Here is a 24,095-nt window from a genome sequence, read left to right as displayed (position 1 = left end):
TGTTTGCTTCAATAGAATCCTTATGCAACCTTTTGTGTGTTTCAATTTGAACTCGAGGTCGAGTTCTTTCATAGAGGGTGAATGATGTAGTATATATGTATTTAGAATATTCTAGAAGTTTAGTTTGTTATATTTTGCCTTTTTATTATTTTGTCATTTTATTAGTTTTATTGTAATGGCTATATAAGCCTAGTGGAAAGAATGTAAGAAGACTTTAGAATTAATATTTTGAAATAGAATTTTGAGAGTCTCTCATATTTGGGGTATTCCCCATGTTTGCCATGGATTTGGCATGAGCTTTGCTCAACAATCCAATCCGCTGCAAGTCAATAGTGATACACCGCGACAACAATATTCTTAGTCATGTTTACTATTGTACTTTTTTGTTTTTTTTTGTATACTAGTTGGTAGCACGTGCATCATAATATATATAGTATAATTTAGAGAGATATATATTATTTAGGGATAGGTATTATGATTTTAACAAGCTAATAATACTAAGTATATATAATTTATAAGTAATATAAGTTAAATTATATATAATAATAGATTATAAAATACAATACTTCATTCTTAACAAAAACATAACATGAGAAATAATGTCTTCTATATAAAAAAAATGTGTTAGATAACGAAAATTCTTGGTTTTTGTTGTAAGAATTTTTAACTACGCAAGTATATGTAATTGTAATTAGTAATAAAATAGTAAGTAGAGTATCGTTCCCACAAAGGCTGTTACTAACTACCAAGAATTAATCTTTATTTCTAATTGATTTGACAAATAATTAATAGAGAATTTACTAAACTAAAAGAAACAAACAATTGATTAGAACAATAGATAACTAAACAATAAATATATTAATTCAATGGAATAAGAATTAGGGTTATTAATTTTATCAACTATCCATCTATGCCTGTCTAATGTGAATTTAAAAATTCCTATTTTTATTGTGATAGCAGATTACAATTGTAAATTATATTTTTACTAGGACTTATAATTCTTTACAATAAGCAATTTCCTATATCTCTGTGGTAAACTAACATAATGCAGGCATTAAAAACATAATCCCTAAGCTACACAAATTATACGGGTACTCTCGTCCAATATAAATCTATGATTATTTGATTATAGCATATTTATCATTCACTTCTCAAATCTCAGGTTAAAATCATATAAATGGTGATCAAGCATTAAACACAAGTCAAACAATTCACAATATTGATAGGAAATTCATAAAAACTGCATTAGATAATCACAAGGTTTCAAGAGAATCCATTAACACCCTAAATAAGAAAATTAGTTCATGCCAAACATAATCAAATCCATCAAACTAAATATAAACATCACTACAAGAGAAAGTAAAAGAAGAAGAAGAAAAAGAATAATAGAACTAGTTGATCTCCACGCTTTTGCCTCTACAGAGTGTTCCTTGAGTCTCTCCTTAGCGTCCCCCTTTATGAAATTTTCATAATGTTGCTTAAATAGTAGTTTGTGCTTTGAACGTGAAATTTCACTTTTTCCCCTGCTTAAAATGCCCTAATCTACACATTGACTACCTCAGGCGCTGCGACCCTCTAATGAAGCGCCGCGGCCTGTGTCTAGGAACCGAAGTCCGTCTCGTTTCTAACTCAACAAGCGTTGTGGCTCTAATTCTGGTGTGCCACAGCTCAAAGTCTCTAATCAATGAGCCGTGGCTCTCAAAGGTAGCAAGGCGACCCTCGTTTGCCCAGAATCTTCAACTTTCTGTTTCATCATAGCGCCGCGGTTCAAATGTCCGATTTTCGCCAATTTGCTTCTTTTCAGGGCCAAACACGGTCTTTTCATGAATTCTTCCATAAATCCCGAAATATTAATAAACAAAGGCAACAAAAGCGTTATACTTCACAAATATAACTAAATAAGCTCAAAAATTCCCTAAAACAATTATCTAAAACACTATAAAAACTACTCTATCAATCTCCCCCAAACTTATCTTTTACTTATCCTCGAGTAAAACTATTGACACTTTCTAAAACAACTAACAAAAAACATGAATCAAATTATAACCTAGCAAACCTCCACCTCATGAAACCATGCAATACAAGCTCAGAATTTTCAACTACTTTTCATCCAGAATTTCAGTAAAATCAATTCAATAATCAACTTCAATCTTTCCTACACCAATTAACCTTAACCAATAAATAACACACAATCACAATACCATATACATGTCAAATCTTCCAAATCATTCCATCAAAACCAAGTATTTCATATGCTTTCATAATTCATTGTTCCAAAGAATTACTTAAATCCTCTTCCTAAACATGCATCATTCCAATTTCAGCTCAATCAACAAACTATGCAAGTTCTATAACATTCTTCAAATCTCGATCTACAACTATACAAACCCACTTAACATGCATATATTAAAGGATTGTAAGAAATTTATTAATCAAGGCTTTCATGGTAATTAAAACTCAGATAAAAGATATTCACTAAATTAATTTCACCAAGCACACAGATCCACATAGTTCTAGAAACATCACTCACATCACATGGTTATAAGTATCATTGGCTTCAAAACAACTTGCTTCATAATTATAAACAACTAAAACAAAACAAAACCAAGTAATCCCTCCCCCAAACTTAAATAACAAATTTCCTCCAATATGTTAAACATATAAAAAGAAAAGAAAACTTACCAAACCACGACATCAATATGGTGGAGGAGGCGGCTGCTGTTGATAAGGATGAAACTCCGAAGGATACTAAAAGTAAGGTTGTGGAGATTCATTTATATTCCAATGAGTAATCAACGCATTATGTTGATCAACATGAGTATGCTCATATACATTCCTTGTACTCCAATACTGATGCATGTGATTGTTCTGCTGAATAATATAGTTCAGCAGATCATGTGTGTATAGGGAATAAGGATTAATCGGTCCACCAATTGCCAATGATGGATCCTCATCCATAGAAACATCTGCATTTTCCTCTGCAGTGCAAGCATCCTCTGGTTGAGCAGTCTCCACATGTCGACGATGCGTGTTCTTTGTTGCTCTTGGTCAGAAGATGCTATGGGTTCAAAATAACCATAAATAACACCCCTAGTAATAATACCTTGCACCTGTCCCTTAACATCAGTCTGATGCACCGAAACCCCATAAGTTTCACACAGGTCCGTGATAAAAGAACCATGCCCCAATCCACCAGTTTTTGTGAGCCAATAAATAAACCCAATACTATTTCTAATATGTTTACCAAATCAATTTTCATCCCTTCCATGATTGCATAAACCATAAGCAATCGGTCCGTGGAAATATCAGAAAAATGTGAAGAAAGGATCAACCAAGCACTCACAAAATATAGGAACGCACGAGCTAATCGGTTAAGCTGATATCTATACATGTGTTTGGGCTCATCATGAGTATAAGTAACCCTAGCCTCAGGACAACCAATGAACTTTTCCATCTCCTCATAATTAATTTAAGTGCGTAAGAATGCATTACAAATATCTTGCTCATCCGGGTAAGACTGAAGCTCGTAAAAATTGTTAAATGTCCCAACACTAACCGGTACCCTCTTCCCCCTCACAAAACATGTATTTTTTTCTTGCTCAGGTCAATTTGCATAAAACTCATACACCAAAGAGACATTTTGTAGCACCCATATTATTTTAATATAATATAGTCAATAATCACATGATTGCATTGCATTACATATCATTCAGTATGTATAATTTGAGCATATGCATATTCTTATAAGTGTTTTCATGTATAAGTATCAAAGTTGTGTATATGATGCCTATGTGTATGTTCAACATTATTAACCTTGTGGCGTTTGGGTTGTATTTTATGGGTGTTTGATGTGCTCAGGATATAGGAAGGATGAAAAATATGGAGAAGGCATGAAATAAAGTGAGAAAAGTGAGACATAGAAGGCAAAATATGTTAAGCGGTGAAAAATAGTACAATGTCGATTACTAGTATTTCAGTGTAAAATTGAGTATTAGTAGATTTACCAAATATAATTGAGGTATGATTAAGGTCTCATTGATGAGGTAAAAATGGTTTAGAACCATTAGATCAAGTCTTGATGGGAGGTATACGTAATCAGTAGTGTTGACACAAAGTCAAAACGAGCTTAACATAAGTGCGTTACGCTCAATCGGGTAAGCATAACTATTGGGTATGAACTCATATGGACCTAAGGTTTGGTGTGAGTGTTTCACACATAAGGATAATGGGACTAGCAGATGATTAAGTTGAAATTATTGAAGTGATAAGATTTTCATAAGTAAAAAGGTGAAATGATAAGGTGAAAGATGTCAAATTTTGATACAATAAGGCCAAATCATTGAAAATAAAGGATTTTCATCAACCTTATTTATTTCCACGACCAAGACTCTGAAAAACAGAAAGAAAAGAAATCAAAAAAACATTTCTTGGCTGCTTTAAGAGATTCTAAGGAGATCCAAGTGAAATCAAAGCCAAAGAAGTGGATTAAGCATAGTTCTGGCCTTTTTATGGTAAGTTCTTGTACTTAGAAGTTAAACCACAATTTTTAATTTTTCTGAGAGCTTATCTATGGTGTTTTATCCTTTTTAAGATATTTCTTGGTGGTTTCCAAGTTGTTTGAGGTTTAGAAAAGCTAGAAGAGATTGTTTTCACCAAAAAGTTGTTCGGTAAGTGAAATTTTGTGTTTTATGAGGTTTTTGTGGTTCTTGGAGTACAAACTGATTTTTGGTTACTTGATTGAGTTTATAAGAGGGTAGATATGTTTATAAATGTTTGAATAGACGTGGAGACTAATTTAATTTGGGTGATGATCTTGGAAATTAGAATTTTATCAAAATCGGTATATGATAACTTTGTGATGAATTATGTTGGTATTTGGGATTTGTGGTTATGGTAGGTTAATTGATATTGATTACTGATTAATTTTGACATTTGGGGATAGCTAAAATTAAGGGGAAGCTCTGTAACGCCCTGGATAGCCAAGACCGTTACACTGTGTGTTTATAAAGTGCCAGACTTGCTAATCAAGTCATTAAAGTAAAAGCGTGTTACTGAAATAGTAGAGGAACTAGGGTTAAAAGTGTTTTGGTCTCAAAAGTACGTTTTCATTACTAAACATTGTTTACGTACATGGGATCCCAAAATTGACAGTTTAAAAGCCATTTACAAAAGTTACAACGTTTAGATACATCAACTGGCCATACTAAGGCAAAAGCGAGCTGTTAGGTAATCTCTGTCCTGACACACTTCTCGACCGTGGTGATCGAACGGCTGGCTATGTACATTTCACCTCGGAGCTCTCCACCTCAGGCCTGGTCCAGCTTGCCCTTGCCCTTACCTGCACCACGAAGCACCCGTGAGCCAAGGCCCAGCAAGAAAACATAGAAACAACAGAGCATGAACAACTAGCAACAAATGAATTACACTTATAGCATCTCATCAAATACATAATGCACAGACGATAACCAGGGCTAGCGCTCACAGGCAGCTCCCTCTGTTATCCTTTTATTTCCGGCACTCAATGGCCAATTCGCGCTCCGTGCGCTAAACTCATGAGCGGTACTCTTAGACCGCTTATACGTGTCCCTTGGCATAATACCAACGATGACACAATACAACTTTCGGGAGCACTTAGTCCCATTCACAACCATACATTCGGGTGCAGTTTTCTTACCTTTCAATTCAATAGCTTTAATCCTTCGACACCTTGAGCACGATCCCACTCGAGCCCTAGCGCTCACCTAAACACAATCATGGCCAAAGTCAACATCAACCCTCAAGTTCAAAACCTAGCCCCGGGGCCAATCCCGAGCCCCCGGGATGACCTAGTTCCACCAAACAAGGTGGTGGAACCAAACCCCAAACCTTAGGTCAAAAACCCTTGCAAAGTACCCTAAAATCCCCTTCAGAAGGCAGGGTAGCGCTACAGCGCTCTTGGGAGGGCGCTATAGCGCTACAGACAGAAGCCAAAACCCTTCCAGCAAAATGGCCTAGCGCTACAGCGCCCAAAGGCTAGCGCTAGTCACAGACAGCCCAACACCCAAAATTTCCCTTATGCGATTTTCTCGAGCCAACCTCAACCAAACCTCTTCCAACTCTTACCCAAACTTAAAAACAACCTCATGACCACACTCCACTCATCCCAAACACCCTAACCATCTAAAATCCAAGCACATGCAATCACAAACTCAAAATTCACCATAGCCACCTCCAAACTCTAAAACCCAACATAAACCAGCTGAACATCAGAACTAAAGCTTAGAATTCATACCTTTGATAGAATTTCGCCCACAAGCTATCCCTAGGCTCCCTTGGCTTGCTACTCCTCAGCCCTAAGCCTGAATTCCCCAAAGTTCCATTCAATTCAATTCAAGCACCACAACTTAAAAACCAGAAACAGAAATGGATGAACTCTAGAACCTTACCTCAAGTGTTGGTGAAACCCTGCTAAACCTCTGTCAATTCCTTAGTCTTAGGTCAAGATCCTTGATGTTTAGTTATCCCAGCTCTCCTCTAAGCTTTACTCCAGAAATTCTCAAGAAACAGATGAAGGAAAGTGTAAACCGACTTTAGAGAAACTCTCTCTGTTTTCCCTCTTCCTTTTCCCTTCTTTTTCAGACTTCCTTGACATTCTATAAATTCCACTAACTTAAAACCTCAGTAATACCCATCCTTAAGAGTCCAATGACCTTTATGCCCTCCCAATTAACTCTAATCCTTTAGTCCACTTAAGGGCATTTTAGTCATTTTACCTAATTCCCGCTACTTCCTCGAATGTCTCTATTATTTCCCGCTTAATTCCCGATACCTAATTAATCACCAATAGCATTCCTCAATGTTACAATAATCTCCAGCTCATCCACTAAATTCCCATTTACACCCGTGAGCTCACCCCGAGCCGGGTATAAATCCCCGCTATGACTTTTCCGCTACTTAGCTCACTAGGATCGTCTCGAGTCATAGATCGCAGATATATCCACATAATAATGTGGTCTCAACAATTATCACATATATCAAAGCAGTTATGCCCTTAATGGCCAAAATTACGATTATGCCCTTCTACCCTAATCTGGGCCTACATGCATACAAACACGCATAGTCATGCATCTCAAGTACTCAAGTAATCATATAACATGCTTTAAATCATAATTATACATCTTAATCACTAAAATCACACGTAATCTCCATTATGCCCTCCAGGCATGCTAATCAAGGTCCTTAAGCCTTATTAGCGAATTTGGGTCGTTACAAGCTCTGTCAAAATTTCTCCAAGTGTCTAAGATAAATCTAACGCTCGATCTAAGTTGTTTAAGACATTTTAGGCATGATTTGGATATGAAATTTGATATAATGTTTTATGGATATTTTAAATGATAGTTCAATGCCTTACTGGCATCATTATGATGTGATATTCATGCCATTGTCAGGATAAGCACATCAACACCTAAGACACCACTTGTTACACGGTGAAATATATTTTGGACAGAAGATAAGTAAAGTACTCAACTGCAAAACAAGAATTACATGTTATGTGAAATTATGCATTATATGAATATGTTGTGAGTAAGTGGTATTAGCATACATTGACACTTCATCATAAATTTGTATGCATGGCATAATAGTGATATGGTGAATTATTGTATGATATAAGACTATGCGTGATATTATGATGGTATATTATGTGACGCCTTGGCAAGTTTTATGCAACCTAAAAGTAAATTGTAATAAGAAGTTTAAGTTCAATGCCACTATTTTGAAAAGGAAAATGAGAATGTAAATAAGTGTAAATGGAGGCCTATAGTTAGGCTCATAGTGGCAGCCCAATAATTTGGGCTAGGATTTAGTGAACTAATTATATTGTTTGCCATGTTCCCGTTTTTATTTCTCCTCCATATGAGTTATTGTTATATGTATTGACACCACAATGTTTGGCCGCCTTAACTCTTGAGCTCGACGGGGCAACGATGGAATAAGGATTTTAATGCGCCCTACTGTGGTGATGGCTAGCTGGAGGAGAATCCATGGGATTTTATATTATATGTGTAACAAGCCCTGAAGGTATTGGACTAATCAAACAGTGTGCACAATATTAAGGGGCCCAAAATTTAAAAATAAGTTGTGTATGTCCATTGACATTGAGTAATCATTAGCATTGCATGCATTACTTTACTTACTGAGCTTTAGGCTCACAGTTGTCTTGTGTTGCAGGTAGAGAAAGAAATGAGGGAATGACAAAGGAAAGCTGAAGCATGATCTTGACCCTGATTTGTACATATGAACATATTGACCTTTTGTGGGTTATTTCAATTTATCAGTGTGTATGTTTGTAATAAAGTGTGAAGTTATGTTTTGAAAACAAATTGAGTTATTTAATACTTATCTATAATATTTTTGAGACACTTGATTTATAATGTAAATAATGTAAAATAAGTTTTCTTTAAAAAAAAATCCAGATTTCCGTTGAAAGTAATTATGATTGATCTGTGAAATCTGGACACAAGTATACGTAGTCGTGTCAAGTAATAAAGTCTGTAAGAACAGAGATCGTCCCACAAAGACTATTAACCAATTACCAATAATTGTTTTTCGCTTTCTATTTGGTGATTAAAATAAAGATGAATAATTCTAAACTCTGAAATCAATTTAAATAACTGTAAACATAATAATAAATTAACGAATTAAAAATCAATAATAAAAAGCCTAGGAATTAATTTCATCAACTTTTCATTCTATTAATTTTACTAATCAATTCTAAATCTCTTCTTCCTATTCTAATAGCAGGTTAACATAATCGATTCCTATTCTTTTTCAAGATATAAGATCTCAGCCTATATGCAGGTTTTCTACATCTCTGTGATAAACTTAAACATATAGAAGGCATTAAGCATGGAAACCTAATTACTACACAAGTCATACATGTACTTTCGTCCAATATGCAACCTATGTCTATATAATGATAGCACATTCAATTCTCATCTTTCGAATTTTGAATCAAAATCATTAAATCAAGCAAATAGTGATCAAGTATTTACTAGCATTAAACACACATTATATAGATTAGAATAGAAAAGAAGTATCAATATAACATCATAATAAGATTAAATTGAAATTCAAGTGACTACATTAATCCCTAGATAAAAGATTTAGCTCATAGATAATATAATGAAAATAAAATTAAAATAATTGTTCATAGAAAATAACCTAAAGAATTCAGATGAAGAAGAAATATAGAAAGTCATAAACCAGAAAAAAAATCTAATTACAGTGGTCTTTTCTAGATCTAGGGTTTATAAAACTAAAACTGCTTCAAAAATTCGCAGAATAATGTCCCTTAAATAGTTTTCCAATGCTCCCAAGTGAAAATACCGTTTTGTCCTTCTAAAAGTGGCTTAAGATCTCAAAACCGCGTCGATATCGCTGTAGCGCTAGGTTTTGAGCATTGTAATGCTACATACAGAGCCAAATTCCATCAAAATTTGATGTACTAGCGTTGTAGCGCTAGTATTGTAGCGCTACTCTTCAGAACATTCAAGCGCTATAGCGCTAGTTTTGTAGCGATGTAGCACTATTGACAGAAACAACAGCTCTAAGGTCGCCTTTCTAGCACTGTAGCGCCACTGTGATAGTGTTGTAGCGCTATCCACAAAAACATTACTTGGACTTTTTGCTCCCGAATGACTGGATTTTCTCCAAAATAACTCCATTTTCTTCCACTTTCACTTCATTATACTCTTTTCACCATCTTAGCATCAAAAACCTGAAACACGAACAAACAAGCATAATTCTGCAATAAAATAGCCCTAAACTAATGAAAACCTTCCTAAAATCTAGACCGTAAACGAACCTAAAACTCGTTTAAAACGTAACACCTCAGGTATGGTTTTAACTAAAATAAGTGAGGGTGTTAAACATTTGGTTTAGGAATGCTCTGAACATTTACCAATGAATGCCAACCTCTGTCTTGAAGTATAACTCGAATAGGCTCATAGGTCGGGTCATCATAAGCCAAATTCTGGTAGTCCATTCCTCGCTCTGGAACCAAACTCCTCTTCCTTAATTTCTCATGTATCTCTTGAGCTTTTTTGCTAACAATTCTTGACCTATCCAAAGAAACCGCCCCCTTGAAGATGACACACCACTACTAGATCTCTTAGGTCCCATTATATTGCTCAACACTCAAATTCGACAAAAATTTGGGCAACACCTCCCCTTGATATCTATTTCCCAAAAACAGTAAACACACCACATACTTCTCAAAATCCCTAAGGTAACACACATCAATCTTTCTTCCAACTCAAAATCAACAATCAATATCCAAAAATTCAAAATATCCCCTTTTCTCTCACAATAAACAACATCAATCACTACAAACAAAAATAAAATAAAGAGGAAGATTATTTACCCAAATAAAAAGTTGATGAATGAAACTTGAATCTCTTCAATCCTTCCAATGAGTGTTATGATTCCTCCAAATTTTAAAACTAGGGCATGAAGATGAAGAAAATGGGTTTTAAAGGTAATGTAGGATAAATTGATGGTGAAGAAGTGTTGAAATAAGATTTATAGGAAGAATAATGAGGATTTCATGGAAGATTTGAAGATTTCTCTTGAAAAAATGGAGTTTGGAGGTGAAAAGTTTCAGAGATGGTGAGAACTTTAGAAAGAATAGGAAAAAAAATCTGAGAGAAAAGCTTTTTAGGGTAAAATTCGAAGTAGCGCTGCGGCACAAGGGGTTAAGTGCCTTGACCCTTGTCAATTTCTGGGTTCAATCTTGGGGATGCGCGCCGCAGCTAAATTTTAGGGCGTCGCAACGCCTAGGCACTAGCGAAATGCCTTAACTCTCTATTTGTGCATGCATATTTACAATCTAAATTCTAAAAGTAAAAAATTATAAAGAAAAACTAAAACAACATAAAAATTTAACACCAAACATAAAAATAATTGTCCAATTAAAATAAAAGAACAAAATACTAAAAAGAACTTGGGATGTCTCCCAAATAGCGTCGGCGTTAATGTCATTTAGCTGGACGTTGAATTCCTCTTCAATTTCAACTTGGATCAAGTCCACCCCTCACATCCTTGAGAGCCATAGTGTCATGAGTGGACGCTCATTTCTTGTTATTGTAAATTAGTGGAACTTTACCTTGCTCATGTAACATTCGAATCTTCTCACTAAAAATCCTTTTTAAACGATGACACACTTTTCACATACCACTTTTAACCACAGACCTTTGCTTAGAGACTTCCAACTTGTTCCATCCTCTTTTTACCACATCAACTGTAAGGCCCCAAATTTCCTAATAAGGTTTAGGACCTTGATTAGGAGGCCGGGAGGGCCATAATTGATTTATTATGCTATTTAATGATTATATGCATGTTTATGTGAATTATATTATTATATGATGGTAAATGCAAGCATATGGGTTCATTTTTAAATATAAGGGCATTTTGGTAATTTGGCCCGTTGAGGGCATAATTGTGTATTTTGGTGCATGTTTGAGATTATAAATAATACCACATTATATGTGGATTGGTTCGAGCCATTTGGCATGAGACGATCATGGAATGAAAGTTTTCGGTCTAGTCATAACGAGATTAAGTTCGGGGCTCGGAGTGAGTCTCGGGGTAATTTGATGATTAGAACGTTGTCGGGAATTAAAGGGTAGTGAGATATGAATTATTGGCATTTGAGAATATCAAGAATATCGGGAATTGGAGGGTGTTAATTATAATTAACAAGATAGGCGGGAAATGACGATTTTACCCTTGGGAGTCTTTAGAAACCTTTATTTGACCTAGGGGTATTTTAGTCTTTTCACCCCTAGGATTGATATAAGCCATTACAAGGCTGTGGAAGTGTAAAAACAGAGCACCATTATCATCCTCATCTCTCCCTCCCGTACATATTCTTCTCTCCTTCTTCCTTTCAATTTTTGAGAGCCAATTTGAGGATCCAAGCTAGGAGAGCAAGACTTATGGGCTTAGGACCTTGGTTCAACCATTGAAGGGGGTCTAAATAAAGCTTGAGGTAAGATTACATCCATGAATTTAAGCTATACTCTATTTTTCTAGTAAGTTTTTAGTTGAGAATTTGAGGTGTTAGTGGTGAGAATTCATGGAAGTTTTTGTGTAAGTTTGTGTGGGTTTTGATGAGGGTGTAATGTAGATGAAGTTTAGGGGTTCGATTTGATGTTTGGGAGAAGTTTGGGATTGGTTTGGATGCTTGGTTTTCAAGGGGGATCGTAGAGGAGAAGACCAGAAAATTTTCTGGTATGCTGATGGCACCCCAGCGCTAGGCAGGGCAGGTTCTGGGCTTCTCTGACTTTGGGACAGTGCCCCAGCGCTAGTGCATTTTTCCAGCAACCTATTTTTAGGGCTCAGGATTACTTTTAAGGCTCGGGGATGGGTTCCTTTACCCCGTTTTGGTAGTTTGAGATTCCCGAGAGTGTGGGATGGATCCCGGGAGTGAGGTTTTAGATTAGAAACCTTTTTATGATTTATTTTATTGATGGGATTCCATATTTGGTTATGACTAGGTGACCGCTAAAGGATCAAAGGATTGATCGTTCTCAAGGGTCATTCTTTTACTAATTCTTGCTCGAACCCGAGGTAAGAAAACTGCACCCTATGTATATGATATGAATGGTTATTATTGAGGCATGTTGGATGTTTAAATGTGATGCATGTGATGCACAAGATACATGTGATTAGGGCATGCCATGAATATTGAATATGAGACTGTTCAGAGCTTGAGTCTCTGTGTTTATGCGTGATTCTAATTATGCTAGAAATTGTTAAGTAAGCATGTTGAATGCCCTATATTTGGATATTTGACATATGATATATGTTTGGTAGCATTGCTTACTTGTGCATGGCCCTGATCATTCAGATTTGGCATTGGTCGTGTGTTACCGACCTGGGAGCCAGAAACGCATAAGCGTCATGAACGCAGAGCCGATAAAAGATTAGATCTAATCAACATTCTGCATTAGATGACTCAACAAGAGCATTAATGCCAGACCGGCCTCAAGTTCGATGAAAACTAAAAGCAATTGTGTGACTTACCCATCAGTCACTCATCTGTTTAAGCTAGTGACTACCCATCAGTCACTCATCTGATTGGAGCCATTGCAGGAAAGCCCAGGTAACAGTTTCGTTACAAAACTATGGGCACTGAGCCCTGAAGTGACTTGCTTGACGGTCACTCAGTATGGTTTAACAGAACCTCAAAGTGATATTCACTCATCTGTTTAGGGCTATAAGCTCTATATGATCATTCTGATAATCATTTGCATGGCTTTGGGTGCTGAGCCCCGTAATGACTTTCTTGTCGGTCACTCAGTATGGTTTACCGGAACCTCTAGTGTTAAATCACTCATCTGATTAGGATTGACTTGATAGTCATCCAATCAGGAGGGAAGGATTTTTTATCCTCGATTCCCCAACATTGTTTGAATTTATTTGCATGCTTGAATAGAGCTATGTTTGCTAGGCATGCCAGATATGATTTGATATCATGATATGACTATTCATGAACATATTGAGTTTTCTTGCTGGGCTTCAGCTCACGGGTGCTATGTGGAGAAGGTAAAGGCAAAAGAAAGTTGGACCATCATTGAGTTGGAGAGCTTAGGTGACGATGTGTACATATGCAACTGATCGACCGCCACGACCGAGGTTTGAGGGAGAAGAACTAGGGTTAAACCCTGTTTTGCCGCTTAGATCGGCTGGTTGCAAATATTTTGTTGTAATAAACCTTTAAATTATATTTTTGGGATCCCAATGTATACAATAAATGTTCTAATGAAACGTTACATCTTAACCAAATTTTTTAAATCCCTAAACTGCTAATCATACTTAGTTACATGATTTTGGCCAAATGACTCGATTAGCGAGTTTAACACTGTTTACAAGGCACACCATAACATCTGCTGCCAGTTTTCAGGGACAAGCGGAGGGTTTTAATCCTCGTTATCATCTATAGCCTTGATCTCAGTGCCAACTATTTGAATTGATCACCTTGGAGGCATAACTCTTCATATATATCTGCAATCAACAACTCGGCTGATCAGGCAATGATAACATGTTTTTTTTAAAAGTCACCCCATGGTCCAACATCAACAATTTAACAATTATATGAAACCACAATGCTAACACTCATTCCAATAGTAGTAACATACGATATTAATACTAACAAGCATGTCTTTTCATGTACATATAGTATTCAAGGGCCAGGCCTTATTAGAATATCTCATGCTCCCTAATAAACATGCATATAAGGCATTTATATCTTATTTAAGTAGTTAAACGCACATAACAACATATATAGTTACCAAACCCTGAGTCGAACTTCTCTTTAGCGACGAGTGTACATGCCCAGCCAGTCTTCAGGAACCCTTAAACCTAGACCGCTCTGATACCAAGTTGTAACGCTCTAGATAGCCAATACCATTACACTGTGCATTTTAAATTATGCTGGACTTGCTAACCAAGTCATTTAGATATAAACTTGTAACTAAGGATAATTAAAGGATTAGGGTTTAAAAAATTTGATCATAGGAATAATGATTTTCATTTAAAAGTTTGAATTTGTACATGGGATCCTAAAATAAATATTTACAAAGCATTTACAACTACCAAAAGTTATTACAACATAAGTCGACCTAAGAGGAAAAATTAAGGTTTGACTCTAGTTCCTCATGAACCCTCGGCCGTGGCGGTCGAGCAGCTGCAAATGTAAACGGCGCCCCTAAAGCTCTCCAACTCATGGTTGGTCCAGCTTCCCCTTTCCCTTACTTGCACCACATAACACCCGTGAGCCAAGGCTCAGAAGAAAACTTAAATCAACAGATTCAAATAAGCAACATAATATAAACAACAAGCTTAAAAATAACAACCTTTCTCAAACAAACACATAGTTCAACTTAAACAATCCACGAGTTAGACAAGTGCAGACATCACTTCTAATTATTTAGGTGGTGTTCGGGCTAACTAAGTGCATATTGCACTCCCAGGTTTCCCTAGCCAAAAGGCCTGCATTCCACGCGCTTATTGCCATCCCAGGGCCTTTAGGCCAAGCTTTTAAATCATATATAATCTAACATATAGATTGCACAACACACAATCAGTTGCAACATATACAAGCATGCCTAACCAGATAATCATAAGTACAGTCATAGTCATACTCATTAACAGGGGCCGAGCCCCAATTACAACCATGGTGCAGATAGTGTATGGTGATCCCGAGCGCGATCCCTACTCTCGAACCATAGCCGTATAACCTAGTCACAACGCAATAAAAATAATCATCAAGATCTAAACTAATTAAAAGCTTCAAAATTGCTCATTAGCTTCCAAGACCTCGAATTCTACTAAGTCAGGTAGTAGAATCCTTCCTGAGCCTTTAGGTTTGAGTTCCCGAGCTTAAAAGCCCCATTTGGCCAAAATCCTCTATTTGAGCCCCCCACTCCCATCCCCTCAAGCGTCGCGACCCTCTACAAAGTCAGAGAGAGAAATCCCTATGTTCCATAAGCAAGCACCGCAGCACAACCCACCCGACGCCGCGACGCTAAGGTAGTTCAAAGAACCACCTTTAGCCTTTCAATTCATGCGGGTTGTGGTGCTCCAAGAATAGTGTCGCGGCGCGACACCGCGAACCCAGAAATTCTGGGTTTTCTTCATTTTCCACGAGTCAAAACCTCTCCAAACCCAACCCAAAATTGAACCTAAGTCCCAATTGAGTCCAAGACTCTCAACAACAATATCATCAGGACCACAATTACCCCAAACACTAAACCACAATCTTACCAAAACTCAAAATACAAAGCTAGAGTTAAAACTTAGTCAAAATTTGAACTAATTAAAGAGTTTACAACATAATCAGGTTACAAATCTACCTCACCAGTGATTTCGACCCCAAACTATCTCTTAATCCTAATCCTAGCTTCAACTTCTTAGATTCCCATGCTAGTTCTCCAAAAATTTCAAATGCTTCCCAAGGGCTGAAGAGAGAGAGATGGACGAGAGAGAGAGAGGAGAGAGAGAGAGAGAGAGAGAGAGAGAGAGTGAGAGAGAATGGGTGGAGTTTAGAGTATTGTTCTGTTTCCCTTAGTTTCTAAGGGCTTCTAGTCTAACTAAGTCCAACCAAAGCTAGAAAAAGACCATAATGCCCCTCATCCAAGAGTTTCCCTTCAATGCCCTAAAGAGCAAAACAATCATTAGCCACATTTCCCGCTAATCATCAAATTACACTTAAGAATCCCAGTTAGTCTTGACATACTCAAATAATTACCCATCACCCGATAAATCTCAACTACGCACTAAGTTCCCCAAATACTCCTAGGCTCACTGTAGAGTCCAAGAACTTTACTTAGCTAAGATAGATAATAGTATGATAGTATTTATAGCATTATCTTTGTAACTGTGGATTTTTGGTTCAGACCGGGAATTATTTGGACACTCATAGTAGTACTTATAGATTTTCTAAGTTTAATCTATAGTTTAAGAATATTAAGTATAACCTAAGGTTTGATTAATGTGACTGATATTAAGGATTATATTTATTATATTATAAGGTTTATACATCAACCAATAGGATTTTAAGCACATGTTATGAATGGTGATTAAGGATTAAGTATTTTTTAGGATTAAATTTAATAAGGAGTAAAGTTTGAATGTTATAGGGTCAGTCAGCAGCTTTGAATACGTTGAGGGCTTAGTCAAGGCTGTTTACTTCATTCAAACTTAGCTAAGATTGTGTAATTTCGTGTTTAAATATTCAGCGTATGCCGATATATCGCAGCTATGGGGGGCGATATATCGCGACACGTAGATACGGAAAACACGAATCGATGCACGGTCGCCTCGGGAACAGTGGTCCAAGCGATATATCGCCTATAGGGGGCGATATATCGCCTCCACCAGCATGTTTTCAAACACTTTTGAATTCTTTTCCTTTCAGCCATTCAAACTTCTTCAACAGTCCAGCATCTTTTGAACGAGTCTTCAGCCTCTGCTGAACGATTATTCAAATGATTTTCACCTAAAAAGCCATTATTTTTATTCAAGTAAAATCAAGATCTTTTCATCTCCAAACTCTATAAATAGGACCTAGTACCCAGCCATTATTCACCTTTTGCTCTAAGTTCAGAAGCTGCTAGTGTTAAGTGAGTGTGAGAGTGTAAACACCTGGTTTGGGAAAATCATAAGCTTAAACATCATAAGCTTATCAAACACTTTGGGAAGTGAGGATCTATAGTATTTCGGTTGAGGTGTAGATTGGTCTTTCAAGTCTTTGAGGTAAACCCAAAACTCTAGTTCATTTCTATATTATGTTATTTTCTTTCTCATAGTCTTCTACTCAATCTCTAACCTTAATCTTCATTTTGGTTAGGGAATCTAAGTTCTTGAGCACTTAAGTTTGGTAAGTTTGACTTTTAATGGTTTAGCCTTCCTATTCATTTTCATTTCTTCTTCTTCATAAGACTCACTCTTTCTCATATGGTTTTAGGAGTGTTCCGAAAGTCCCAACTCAGTCCATTATATCCCGGTAACTTTGGTAAGGAAAATAGGCTAGAATCTATACGTTTATGTTTATGTTATCTTATGTGTTATGTTATGATATGTTATGAATATGTTATGTATGTATGTTTGTAGGCTTGGGCATATGACCCATATGACTAACAAGACCCCAAATGGGTTATGGGCATATGACCTACTTAGCTAGTAGGACCCCACTAATCCCATGGGCATATGCTTGTTTAGTCTATGGGACCCCAAGTAATAATGGCCATTATAATAAGTGTATTATGTGTTATGATATGTCTTTACGTTCATTATGAAATTTATGTGTATGATTATGTGTTAGATTTTCCTTGCTGGGCATTAGGCTCATTCCTTTCTGTTTTATGTGCAGGAAAATAAGCTTTAGAGGTGGTAAGATTCGTGACGCTTAGAGGATGTGTATCGATGGTGAATGGAGTCAAGGAGCCGAGCGTTATTCGATTCGAGGATGTAGTCTTGTTTATGTTTTTTTATGGTTTTAAATGTATTTTCCGCATTTTCTATGTAACTCTTTTTACTTTAAGTTATTTTTGTTTTAAAGACAATGGGTACCCATATCCTACTTATTTTTATGAAAGTAACCTTTGTTTCTACAAGTTTATAATAAATTATGGTATTTTCGCAAATGTATGTTTTAGTAAGAATTTGTATGTATAGTTCGATAATGGTCCAAGAGTCTAGATTAGTGGGCCATTACACTCACCCCGAGCCAAGTATTTGACCTCGTTGTGACTATTCTGCTAACTCGCTCACTAGGATCGCCTCAATTTGAATATTGCAAATATATCCATATACTAGTGTAATCTTAATCACATAACACATATAATTACAATTATACATTCAACGGGTCAGAATTATGAATATGTCCTTATTAACAAAACGAGCCCACATGCATATTTAATACACATACATGATTTAATATTCATATAACCATATAAACCATATATGCCACATAATCACACATATTGTCAATTAATTTCACATATAAATCTAGTTATGCCCTCCCGTCACACTAATCAAGGCACTAAGACTTATTAGCAAATTTGAGATGTTACAAATACATTGAACACCACTTCAATCCTTAAAATCTCAACCGAAGCTCTCCAATTTGAACATCAATTTGTGCTTGCCACATAGCTAAGAAAGACCTTCCCAAGATAATAGGCACATTTTCATCCTCTTCTAGTCTAATACAATAAAGTCGGCTGGAAAAATGAACTTATCTACCTTTACCAACACATCTTCAATGATACCCCGTGGATGCTTAATAGAACAATCTGCGAACTGAAGTGTAACTGTAGTAGGCCTTGCCTCGCCTAACCCATGTCTTCATAAAACTAATAGTGGCATCAAGTTAATACTTGCCCCCAGATCACTCAAGCCATGCTTACAATCAATGTTCCCAATATTAAAATGTATGGTAAAGCACCCTGGATCTCTCAACTTCTGTGGAAGCTTTCTCTGCAAGATAGCACTACACTCATATGTTAATGGCACTATCTCATAATCACCCATCTTACGTTTCTTAGATAATGTCTCCTTTATGAACTTGACATAGCAAGCCATTTGGTCCAAAGCCTCTAGAAAAGGGATATTGATATGTAGTTTCTTAAATACTTAGAGGAACTTTGCAAATGCTTATCAAGATTGTTCTTACGGAGCCTCTGTGGGAAGGAACCTTGACGTGATGCTATATACTCACTAGAGGTAGCACTACTCTTTTTTATTTGTCTTTAGTACCCCTCTCATCACTGGTTTTCTTTTCGACTGTGCTCGATGCTTGTTGATCTTGAGTCTTCTCAATTGACTGCTCTGCTGTTGGCCCCGAATATTGTGTCCCACTTCTCAAGGTAATAGCTTGACACCATTATTTAGGATTTACAATAGTAGAACTAAGTAGTTCCCCTTAAGCTCTGTTTGTGATTAAACTATCAAGCTGACTAATCTGAGTCTGCAAATTTTTGGTAGATGCCCTTGTTTCAGTCATGAGTTGTAATGACCCAAATTTACTAATAAGGATTAAGGGCCTTGATTAGTGTGCCGGGAGGGCATACTTGGAAAATACGTGATTTAATGATTTAAAGCATGTTATATGACTATTTGAATATTTGAGATGCATGACTATGTGTATTAGTATGCATGTAGGCCCTGAATAGGTTAGAAGGGCATAATCGTAATTTTGGCCCGTTGCGGGCATAACTGTGTATATATGTGATAATTGTTGAGACCACATTATTATGTGGATATATTTATAACCGGTGAATCAAGATGATCCTTGTGAGCAAGTTAGCGAAAAGTCACGGCGGGGATTTATACCCGGCTCGGGGTGAGCCTGGGGGTATAAATGGGAATTTAGAGAATGTATTGAGGTTAATTTTGATAATGAGGAATATAATTGGTGATTAATTAAGTAGTGGGAAGTAAGCGGTAAATATTAGAGACACTCGAGGAAATTAGCGGGAATTGGGTAAAATGACCAAAATGCCCCTAAGTCGATTAAAAGACTTGGGATTAAAAGGTAGGGCATTATGGTCATTTGGCTTTTAAGGGATAGGTATTGCTGAGGCTTTATGTTAGTTGAAGTGGTAGAATAATATAGAAGTCTGGGGAAAGAAAGAAAAGAAGGAAAAGAAAGGGAAGAAAACATAGCTATTTTTCTAAGGGTCGGTTGGTGATCTCCTTCACCATTTTCTTGAGGTATTTTGGAGCAGAAACCCAGGGGAAACCAGGGTAAGCTTGAGGCAGGAGCTCTTGGTCTGACTTGAAGATTTGGCAAGGGTTTAACAAGGATAAGCCATTTGGTTGAGGTAAGACTTTGAAGTTTCTTCAGTTCTGGTTTTGATTTTTGACTAAGGTGTCTAAGCTGAATTGGTGGGGAATTCTAGGGAAGTTGGAGCTAAGGATTGAGGAAGAGCAAGATAAGGAGGTCTAGATGCAACTTAAGGTCAAATTTCCATCAAAGGCACAAAATTCTAAGCTTTAAACTTTGAAGGTTTGATTGTCTTTGCTGAGTTTCTGAAGTCTATGAGCAACTATGGTGAATTTTGAGATTAGGGATGGATGTGATTGGGGTTTGAGTATTTGGGATGCTTGGGATGAGTGGACTGTGTTAATAAGCTTGTTTTTAAGTTTGGTGAAGGTTTGGAGAAGTTTTGTTTGAGTTTGGCTCGGGGAAATCGCAGGAAGGGAAAATGTGGTGTTGGCTGTCTGTGACTAGCGCTATAGCGCTAGCCTTTGGGCGTTGTAGTGCTAGGCCATGCTTTCTGGGGGATTTTGGTTCTTCTTGTAGCGCTGTAGCGTCCTCCTTAGAGCGCTGTAGCACTGCCCTATTTCCAGAAAGGGGTTTTAGGGTTATTTTCAAGGGTTTTTGACCAAGGGTTCGGGGTTCGATTCCACCACCCTGTTTGGTGGAATTAGGACTTCCCGGGGGCTCGGGATTGGTCCCGAGGCTAGGTTTTGGACTTGAGGTTTGGTGATGAATTTGATCTATGGTTGTGATTAGGTGATCGCTAGGGCTCGAGAGGGATCGTGCTCAAGGAATCAAGTGAACAAAGCTAGTGAATCTAAGGTAAGAAAACTACACCCGGTTATATGTTTGTGATGGGACTAAGAGCTCCCGATATCTGTATAATGTCAATGATGGTATTATGCCATGGGACATGTCATAGCAGCCTAAGGGTGCTGTACACAATATTTGCACACAGGGCGCGGCTTGGCCACTGGTAGCCGAGGACAGCTTAATATTCACTGAGCTCGGTTTAAGCGGGCCTGAGTCAGTGGGATAACGAAGGGTGCGGCCTGAGGGCGCTAACCCTAGTTATCATTTGTAAATTGATATATGATATGAGTTGATATGTTTAGTATGCTAAATACATGATTATTCTGAATGTTTACATGGTTGAGAATATGATATGCGATATGAGATATTGGATTGTTTGTTGATTGCTTATGCTCTGTTATTGTGTTTTCTTGCTGGGCCTTGACTCACGGGTGCTGCGTGGTGCAGGTAAAGGTAAAGGCGAAGGCAAGTTAGACCAGTCCTGAGATGGAGAGCTGCAGGGCTGAATGTACATAGCCAGCTGTTCGGTCTCCATGGCCGAGGAGTGGATCAGGACAGAGATTGCTTAATTGTCTGTTTTGCCTTAATATGGCTAATACTATATTTAATTCCTGAATCTTTTACAAATGGTTCTAGTCTTATTATTTTTTTTGGGATCTCGTGTAAACAGGAAATGTTATTTATAAGAAATGTGACTTTTATGACCAAAATCTTTTAACCCTAGTTCCATTATAGTTTCAGAAACACGTTCTTAATTAAATGACTTGATTAGCAAGTCTAGCACTTTTATAAACACACAGTGTAATGGTCTTGGCTATCCAGGGCGTTACATGAGTTGATTCAAAATGTCAATCTGAGCTTCAGGTTACTTCATTTGAGGTTGTTATGACGGTCTAGCTTATGACTAGTAAAATCTAGGAGGGGGCTGCTGGAATGGTTGCTAATTCTGCTGGAATGGTTGTCGAACACCTTGATTATTTTTCTAAGAGAAGTTAGGGTGATTTCGCCACCCTTGGTTGAAGGACATTGAGTAAGGGTTGTTGGGTGGTCTTGGAAAATTACCTATGACTTGAACTTGTTCCATAGGCATGTTATTCATATCCATTGTAGTGCACATATTAAGTGGATGAGCACTCCCACACATTTCGCATCCATTCACCAGTTGCATAGCCTGAGTTGAAATATTATTTTGTTGTAACTGCTTTGTAAGGACACCACTTGAGTTGCAAGCATAGAGATGACATCCAATTCAAGTACCCCAGCTACCATCTTTGTGTTCTCTCGCTCATTAGGCCATTGACAATTGTTCATGTCCATTTCCTCCAGTAGTTCATTAGCTTCATTAGCACTGTTGCTCATGAAAGCACCCCTTGCTGTTGCATCTATGATTGTGCGAGTAGTACTACATAAACCATTATAAAAGTTGTAGACCAGCATCCACTTCTTAATTCCATGGTTGGGACACTTCCATAATAACTCCTTAAAGTGCTCCTAAGCATCATACAAAGACTCCCCATCATTTTGATGGAAATTATTAATTTCACCTCTCAACTTTGCAGCCTTTGTTGGAGGGAAAAACTTGACAAGGAACTTTTGAGCTAGCACCTCCCATGTAGTGATTGAGTTGGCTTGAAGAAAAATTAACCAACTCTTCGTTCGGTCTCTTAGAGAAAATGGAAACAAGCGAAGTCTGACTGCATCATCTGTCACCCCATTCATCTTGAAGGTATCACAAAATTCCAGAAAATTAGTGATAGGCATATTAGGATCTTCTGTGGGCAAGCCCCCAAACTAAATAGAGTTTCATAACATCGTCAGAATTGCCGACTTAATTTCAAAGTTTTTAGAAGCAATAGTTGGAGTATTGATGCAAGATTGCACTCCTAAGATAGTAGGGAGAACATAGTCCCTCAAACTTCTTTCCCCAATAGCTTCATTCCCCTGAGTTCCTAGATTTAAAGCCATAATATTCTTATCTTCCAACATTTTCTTCTTACGATTCTCCTTACAAGTCTTCTCAATCTCAGGATCAACGAGCACTAGTAATGCAACACCTTGACGTCACATAAACTGAACATGTTCCTGAAATAAAAAAATTGAGCAACGAACCAAGTTAAAAAAAAATTTGAAGAAAAAAAAACCATTTTAGATTAACCATTAACTATATTGATATTAATAATACAACCCCCAACAACGGTGCCAAAAACTTGTTGTTAGAAATCCAATACGCAAGTATGCACAATCGTTAACCAAGTAATATAATGAAAATAGAGTGTCAAACCCACAATGCAAGTACCAAAAATTAACTATTATTTCTAATTGGTCTAATGAAAAACAAGTTGTAGAAAGTAATTAACTAACTAAAATGCAATTAACTTCAAGAAACTAGAAAAACTAAAAATAGGTTTAAAGAATAACTCAATGGATTAAATATAGGGGAATAAATTTCATAAACTTTCCACTCTATGCTTCTCTAACACAAATTCCATAATTCCTTTCTTTATTGTGATAACGGATTTACAATTGTAAAGTATATTATTATTAGGACATATAACTCTCTTCTATATGTAAATTTCCTACATCTTTGTGGTAAATTAAACATATCACAAGCATTAAGCATACAATCCCTAAGCTACACAAACCATACAAGTGCTCTCTTCCTATATCGAATTTGTGATTATTCAACTAAAGCATAATTAACCCTCACTTTTTAGATTTTTGGTTAAAATCATATAAATCATGTAATTAGAGGCCAATCAATCACAAGCATTAAACAAGAATTGAATAAATCACAATATCGAAAGGGAATTCATAGAAATTACATTAGATAATCATAGAGTTCAAAGAAGAATGCATTAAAACCCTAATAGAAAAATTAGTTCATGCTACACATAAATAAATCCATAGAATTAAGTTTAAACATCACTATTGCAAAAATTAAGAAGAAGTACAGAAAACGATGGATGAATCATGA

The 24,095-nt window shown here is 36.8% G+C and overlaps 1 non-coding gene across 1 annotated transcript; it reads left to right on the top strand.

Annotated features, from left to right (window-relative positions):
* Positions 1 to 22,568: 22,568 nt before the first annotated feature.
* LOC133780715 (small nucleolar RNA R71) lies at positions 22,569 to 22,675 on the top strand. Its single transcript, XR_009869534.1, has one exon. It is a non-coding gene; the product is annotated as a small nucleolar RNA R71 (small nucleolar RNA).
* Positions 22,676 to 24,095: the final 1,420 nt, after the last annotated feature.

The sequence above is a fragment of the Humulus lupulus genome, chromosome 5, assembly GCF_963169125.1.
Source record: "Humulus lupulus chromosome 5, drHumLupu1.1, whole genome shotgun sequence".
Taxonomy (NCBI): domain Eukaryota; kingdom Viridiplantae; phylum Streptophyta; class Magnoliopsida; order Rosales; family Cannabaceae; genus Humulus; species Humulus lupulus.
This window is presented reverse-complemented; position numbering and strand designations above follow the sequence as displayed.